The sequence below is a fragment of the Helianthus annuus genome, chromosome 14 (genome assembly GCF_002127325.2).
Source record: "Helianthus annuus cultivar XRQ/B chromosome 14, HanXRQr2.0-SUNRISE, whole genome shotgun sequence".
Lineage (NCBI taxonomy): Eukaryota > Viridiplantae > Streptophyta > Magnoliopsida > Asterales > Asteraceae > Helianthus > Helianthus annuus.
This window is the reverse complement of record NC_035446.2, coordinates 54746334-54753919: the sequence shown is the minus strand read 5'-3', so window position 1 is coordinate 54753919 and position 7586 is coordinate 54746334. Positions and strand designations below refer to the sequence as shown.

General features: G+C 36.6%; 1 non-coding gene across 4 annotated transcripts; it reads left to right on the top strand.

The window, feature by feature from the left end:
- Positions 1-233: 233 nt before the first annotated feature.
- Positions 234-4283, top strand: LOC110906677. Of its 4 annotated transcripts, none has more exons than XR_004879260.1 (7): positions 234-381; positions 552-627; positions 908-1116; positions 1289-1410; positions 3442-3507; positions 3617-3711; positions 3787-4283. It is a non-coding gene; the product is annotated as an uncharacterized LOC110906677 (transcript). The 4 variants fall into 4 exon arrangements; XR_004879259.1 differs by having other exon boundaries at positions 236-414; XR_004879257.1 differs by having other exon boundaries at positions 237-389.
- The last annotated feature ends 3303 nt before the right edge of the window (positions 4284-7586 follow it).

Below are 7586 nucleotides of genomic sequence, written 5' to 3'. Positions count from 1 at the left end.
AAACATTAAAAGATAAATCCTATTTAATAAAAAGAAAATTCAAAAGATCCTATAAATCTAAGTCAAATCTATCTCCTCTAATAAATAACTAACCCATGTGGACACTTGGCAAAATTCTAGACTAGCCACACCAACAAAATCCTATGTGTCACTCCTACACCTTTCTTTCACGTGAAGACAAATAAAGCCCGGGTCCTTGGTATCTGACCCGGATCCGCTCTCACCAACCCTATCTCCTTATTCTGCCCTTCATACCACCGTCTCTCTCTCTCTCTCTACCAACAATCGCTCTCACCAACCCTATCTCCTTCTCGCATATGTCATTCAGCGTTCTCTAACCCTAACCCTCACCATTGGCGGAAGATACCAACGATTTGATCCGTAATACAGTATTTTTTCATTGCCAATTTCTAGGTTTTCAATTTTTCCTATTTGTATGGTTGTGGTTAAAAGAAATTAGGGTTTTTCAACAACAATTTCTATTCACTTCATTACGTGTTCGTATGGCTGTTTGTTTGTTTGATTTTGATTTTTTTTTTTTTGTTTTTCAGTTGCAACGAAGCCGAGATTCAGGCTGAGGGTGTTTTTAATCAAAGGATTCAGAATTTGGCTCTTAACCTCGACAAGGTATATAACTCGTGTTTTTAATCTTTTTAATTTTCTCTGTTTTGTAAACTTCGCTGATATGGAATTAACACAATACAGTGTAAGCATTCATAATTATGAAATTATGATCCTTGGCGGATCTTGAACTTAATTTTCGGTAAAATCAGGGGCGGACTCAATACATATTTTTCGGAAAATTTAGACTACTTAGCGAAAAAAACAAGGGGGTATGATTTGTAAACTGATAATAACATTCTTGATATTTGTAGTCATATTTAGTAAGTTGCTTTGATTTTTGAAGGTTTTGATGGTTTCAGAAGTGAATTCTACAAAATTAAACAAGACAATTATGACCCAGTTGGTCAAAGTTCATAGAAACATAGATTTAGGGATGAAGCTTCCTGTTTATGATGAAAGAAGAGCTCTTTACACAGCTGGAAGACTTCCCTTTATAGCAAAAGAATTCACTGTTACAATTGAAGATGATATAGAATGGATTGGCATCACAAAGTATGTGTTTATATCTATTGATAATTTCCTTTTTTTATATATTTTTGTCTAATGTGCAGAAGCCCATCCGTTTCTCCTTTTTAATTATTCTTATTTTTAAATTAAGAGTTTTTACTAGAAGCCCATCCGTTTCTCCTTTTGATAATTTCCATTTTTTATATTTTTTTGGAAGATGGACACCTAAGCGAAGTACGGTCCAGCATTCGGGCTCACGACCCATCTTCTTCCGATGACGTCCTAGGGGCTCTTCGAAAATCCTTAATATGGTAAACAATGTTGTTCCTCCCAAAACGGGTTAGTTCTACCATTCATCTTTCTTCTTATTGGTGCTATTAGTGTCTTAAGTCTTAATTGTTAGTGTTAATTATTTGTGTTTTAAGTCTTAATTAGTTCCTAAGTGCTACAATAGTTAGTGTTTTGCAAGTTGCAAAAGGTTAATTTGTTAATGGTAGGAGGGTATACTGAATTGTTGGTGTTAAATTGCTATATATATAAATTCTGCACGATATCCCACCGCGATAACCGATATCTCAAATATCGGTCCTTGACCGATATCCGATTTTTTACCGCATATTATTAAAAAATGTGCTCAGACAGAAATGGATCAAGTGAGTTGAAAGTTGTTCTATTCAAAGATTTAGATTATCATTGTAACAATATCGTCTTTGTCATAGTTATTAAAGGCGCGAAGCGCACTCTAGGCGCATAGGCTCCGATTAGGGCCTAGGAGATAGGCGCAAAAAAAGCGTGGGCCCGAGAAAAAAAAAGCGCAATTAAATAAAAAAATTAAGAAGTTTATTAAGGGAATAAAGTACTCAAAACCAAAACAATAATGTTCATACTAGCACTTAAAAAGTATAAGATAACAAAATACTTAGAAACCAAATCAGAAATAATAAGCTGATAGTGAATACGAACAAAACTAAATAAAAAAAAATACTGCAGAATATGTAGAATTAAATCAGAAACATACTAATTTGGATTTGAAAATTTCAAACTGAGATCTGGATCATTAGTGATATAATCGGATGGTTATCCCTATAAATACTGCAGAATATTAGGGATTTGTGAATTAAAAGAAACTTTTGATTCGTATTAGTTGTGCGCTATATTTACATAGGAAGTAGGAGCGTAGTTAATTCGCATCGCTCTAAAAAATCGCCTAAGTGCCAAAAGCGTGCGCTTTTGATAACTATGGTCTTTGTAATCATATTTAACGCACTAGACATTCTATTCTAAAAATTATAAAATTAGACAGAAGAAGAGTTAGCGGGACAATCCAAACCAACCCACCCAGCCCATTTCGACCGATAAGAAAAATGAGCCATAACAGAAACCTGTTTTGACCTATTACCCAACCCGCCCGTCTTGCCTGGCTATTGTAAAAAAAAACATATTTCTTCTCGAGAGTTGTGGAAATTCTTCTAACTGTAATATTTGTTTGCAGGTTATTGAAACTCAAGGTGACATGCCGGTTGTTGGAGCCATTACTTTGTATGTTTCTCTTCTCACATTTACTCTTCGTTTTCATCCTGATCGGCTTGATTATGTGGATCAAGTGCTGCTGGTATGTTGTTTCACATCTGGACAAGGTATTGAACGTTTTTTTATCGTCTTACTCATCATTTTGTTGAATCGGGTTGGTTGACTCACTTAACACTTTTCGTGTTCTCTTTTTTATATTTTTTTATAAATAATTATTGGATTAATTATGATAAAAAAACCATTTTGTTTTAAAGTTTCAACCCATTTGACCCTCTCCCCTTTTAGGTATATATATTTATTTGACCCATTTGAACCATTGGAGATAAAACAGTAGGTCGGGTAACAGGTAGGTTTGGGTCAAACGAGTGGCTGATGTGCAAACACTTTTTTTAGATTGTTTACAAATAATTAATGACTTAACTATGGTGACAAATGCAATATTATTGTATAATAATAATAGAGTCCTTAAATAAAAACGATATAGGAGATTGTATGCATCAAAATAGACTTCGGATGACTTTCAACCTGTTTGAACCATTTGACCATCTCTTATTAGCCAATGTTTTTTTATATTGAAGTCACCTATAACTTTTTGAGATCATCCACAAGGCTTAGGTAACGGGTAGGTTTGGGTCAAAACGGGTTGTTCTACCCACTAACGGTTTATTGTCACTTAAATTGTTTTAAATTAATAAATGCATTAATTTTAATCACAAAATCAATATTATTACAACACGACTCTACATTTTTGAATAAAACTATTTAGACTTTGAACAGCTTTCATCTTGTTCAACCAATTTTGTTTTTTCTTTTATAACGTACTTGGTGTATTTGTTTCAGGTTGACGCTCTTTTTGAATTAACTAAAGGGCTTATTAAGGATCTGGAGGGAGATTCAGACGATGAGGTGCATATGCAAGTTTCTTCTTTCAAATTGTAGCCTGCAAAATTACCAATAGCATAATGATTGCTTTATTTCTTTAACTTTCTGCATTCCTAATTCAATATTTTTGCAGTTTTTTACTACCTTTTCAGTGGCAACGAAGTCGAGATTCAGACTGAGGGTGTTTTTAATCAAAGGATCCAGAATTTGGCTCTTAACCTGGACAAGGTATATAACTCGTGTTTTTAATCTTTTTTAATTTTTTCTCTGTTTTGTAAACTATACTTGTCGTTTTGTTTATAGGTGAGATATGTGATGACAAACGTGTTTGGAGATCCAAAACGCGCACCACCGTTATTAGAGCAGCTTAGTCCGAAAAAAGTAGTTTCTCATACCTGGAAAGGTGAGGGATCGTTTGTCAAGGAACTTATTCAATGCATTGCACCTCATTTGGAAGATGGACACCTAACCGAAGTACGGTCCAACATTCGGGCTCACGACCCATCTTCATCTTCTTCTGATGACGTCCTAGGGGCTCTTCGAAAATCCTTAATATGGTAAACAATGTTGTTCCTCCCAAAACGGGTTGGGTTGACGGTTTCCCCATCAACATTTTTACCAAGTTATTTCTGTCTTACAAGTTGCGGGATGAGGTGCGGAACCTTCCTTGCTCACCAAAATGTCGACATGATGCTGCTGCAGACTTGATACTCATTTAAACTGTTTTGAATATAAAGTTATATGTGTTTTCTTTTTTTAGCGTTCAATCCGTGTGATACACGGGTAATAACCTAGTATGATGAATATTTATTAAATAATAGTAAAAATGAAGTGACAAGTGTATGTTGCCATTTTTTGAACAGCCAATAACACCTTAGTTCACATGGTTTTTAAGAAAAGGCAGGTAAGCAATAGGGGTTGGAGGCAAAGGCACGTTGTACAACATGTTAAACCTCGGAGTTTCAAACTGTGAGCCTTATATTGTTTCTTTAACACAACTCCACCTAAGAGAATCATGACCATATAGAACCATTTCTTTTAATGGCCAACAAACTCAATCCCGAGTACTCTGGGGGCACCCACTGGACAAACGGAGTACTCCGAGAATAACCCGAGTCCACCACCAATTCCGGAGAAAACTCGGTAACCCACCCGCCCGTAGGCACGACGGTGAAATTACCGGTAAAACTCGTTTGGCTCAAGGATCCAACCCAGGTTTCCCTGGGTCTCCTATCATTACCCACCAGTGCCTCACTCTGCACAAAGTGGGAGTCAAACCCGCATCTTTCAAGAGAAATGCAAGTCCTCCACCACTTGATTCAGAGATCATTGACATATATAACCATTTGATAAAGTTATTAGCCGGGTGATATTTTTCTGAACCTTACATACTCTGATACTCTCTAATCAATCGGAAAGTTTATGGTCCCATATTTCAGGAAAATGATTTAGATAATACTTATTACTTATAATTGGTTGGGGAGCTAATTTGTGTTAGTAATCTGAACACCAAAGAGAATCGGCAGAAAATAAAGAAAGCAAAAGAAAACAATAACAATGAACCGGGCTTGTGTTTAACACAATTCTTTTAAAAAGATTCGCGGTCTGTTCTCAAGATACGCCGGTTCAAAGCAGCAACAGTGCACTGCCGGACTTGAACACTTGCCTGAAATGTAAATGTAACAGGAGATGCTGCAGAGATTGAGAGAGAAGAAGATTGTTGTTGGTGTGTCTTAACTGTGTTGGTTTGATCTGATTTTATAGTCACAGAACCCGTAACCGAATTCTGGCCATTATTACAGCGAATTAAAACCAAATAATGGTCATTAATATATCAGTTTTAAAACTGATAATAATAATCGTTTAAAAACTGAAAACTAAATAATGATCATCATCAATACTGAATAATCGTTTCAGTTTTAAAGCTCATTAAAAAGACCAATAGTTATTCAGTTTTAAAACTCATTAAAAATTAGTCTCGAGTGTAAAAACTGCCTCACGCAAGCCCGGGTTTTCGGACCTGCATTCGTGTCCGCAGGACGTGCGGACACGCACGAGTTCAACCAAATTCCAGTTCCGAAACTCAATTTTTCCGCACCCCCCTGCGCGCGAGGGTAGGACTTGTGGTAAAACATGTCATAAAGATACAATTGTTTGGTAAATGTTTTACCTTATAAACAACCAATGCCTTTGTTCCCACACCAATGTGGGACAAGGCGTTTTACCATTTGAGATTTTATTCACACACACCCAAAACTTCTAACAATCCCCCACATTAGGGCTGTAAACGAGCCGAACGTTCAGCGAACAGTTCGTGAACCGTTCGGCGGGAAGTTCGTTTATGTTTGTTCGATTAGCTTAACGAACGAACACGAACAAAAAATTTCGTTCGGTTAGCTTAGCGAACGAACACGAACACATGTCTCGTTCGTTCGACTGCGTTCGTGAACGTTCGGTAATATGCTCGTTTGATTATATTAAAAAATAATAAATAATAAACCTTTTATCTAAACATACTGAAAACTTGAAACCCTATTTTTTTCTAAGTTAGCTAAAATTTGGACATTCTAAGACATTTTCGGGATAATTATGTCTAAGTTAGTTAAACTTTATTCATTGTTTGGTGGTGTGGTAGACTTCTTGTGTTTTGATTTATCATTTGATGGTTGTATTTAACTACTTATATCCAATGTTTAAGGATAACAATGTTTTCATTTTTTTTATTTTCAAGTTAAATGTTCGTTTGTGTTCATTTTTATTTGCTTGCGTTCGTTTGTGTTCGAGACCAGTGTTCATGAACTGTTCGTGAACAATTGAATTTCCTTAACGAATGAACACGGACATAAACTTATGTTCGGTATGCGTTTGTGAACAGTTCGCGAACATGTTAATTTCCTTAACGAACGAACACGGACATGGCCTTGTTCGTGTTCGTTCGATTCGTTTACAGCCCTACCCCACATGAATGGAGGTCGATCTCAGTAACAACATTATTCTAATTAGATTTTAGCAGTTGAGTTTTGCATACGATAGGTAGATGTTGCCCTTTGAACCTTAGCTCATGAAAAACACTTAGCCCAATGGCTCTGAGTAGACATCGATGTCTTTGAACTTGTCTGCCGTTTGTGTGGACGACAATACACTTCACACAAGACTCTCCCTAACAAAGTCAAGTCCTCATAGTTATGTTCGTTATGGTCATGAACATGAGCCTGGTTCTGCGAGAGCCATTAAGTATTGTGCCCCAACAATACCCTTCGAAGCGACCCCACTTCTCTCTCACATAGGTGATTCACTATGTATGATTACCTTAGTCGAATCATTAAAAGCCAAAGGCTTAGCCTCACACTTGTCAAATTTAGGAATGGACTAGGAAGTTTACTAAGCTTTTAATAAACTCCCTTTTAAATATGTAGGGTTATCCCCCACAGTGACCTCACTAATTTATACAATTAGGTTTTCCTATTGAACTCGGTTCTTGAGATCTCTAGTCTATTGAGTTAGGTTTCCTTCATATGAACTTAATTTTTCAAGGGCTTCAGTCCCATTCCCATGGACGACTTCTGAACTAACTCTCTGCTTAGGTCTTTTGTTAGCGGATCCGCGATATTATCCTTTGACCTCACGTAGTCAACAGTGATAATTCCTGTAGAGATTAGTTGTCGTATCATATTATGTCTACGTCTGATATGTCTGTTACTACCATTATACATTATGTTACGAGCTCTGCCAATTGTCGATTGGCTATCACAATGTATACAAATGGCCGATGCCGGCTTAGGCCATCTTCGTATATCCTCAACAAATTGACGTATCCATTCTGCCTCTTCACCTACTTTATCTAAAGCGATGAACTCTAATTCCATCGTGGATCTAGCAATAACCGTTTGTTTTGACGATTTCCACGATATAGCTGCACCTCCAAGTGTGAATACATACCCACTTGTTGCTTTGGAATCATTCGTGTCAGATATCCAATTTGCATCACAGTGTCCTTCTATAACTGCTGGATATCTGTTATAGTGCAACCCGTATTCCCGAGTGTATCTTATGTAACAAAGCAACCGAATAATACAGTTCAATGATTTGAACTTGGGTTGCTT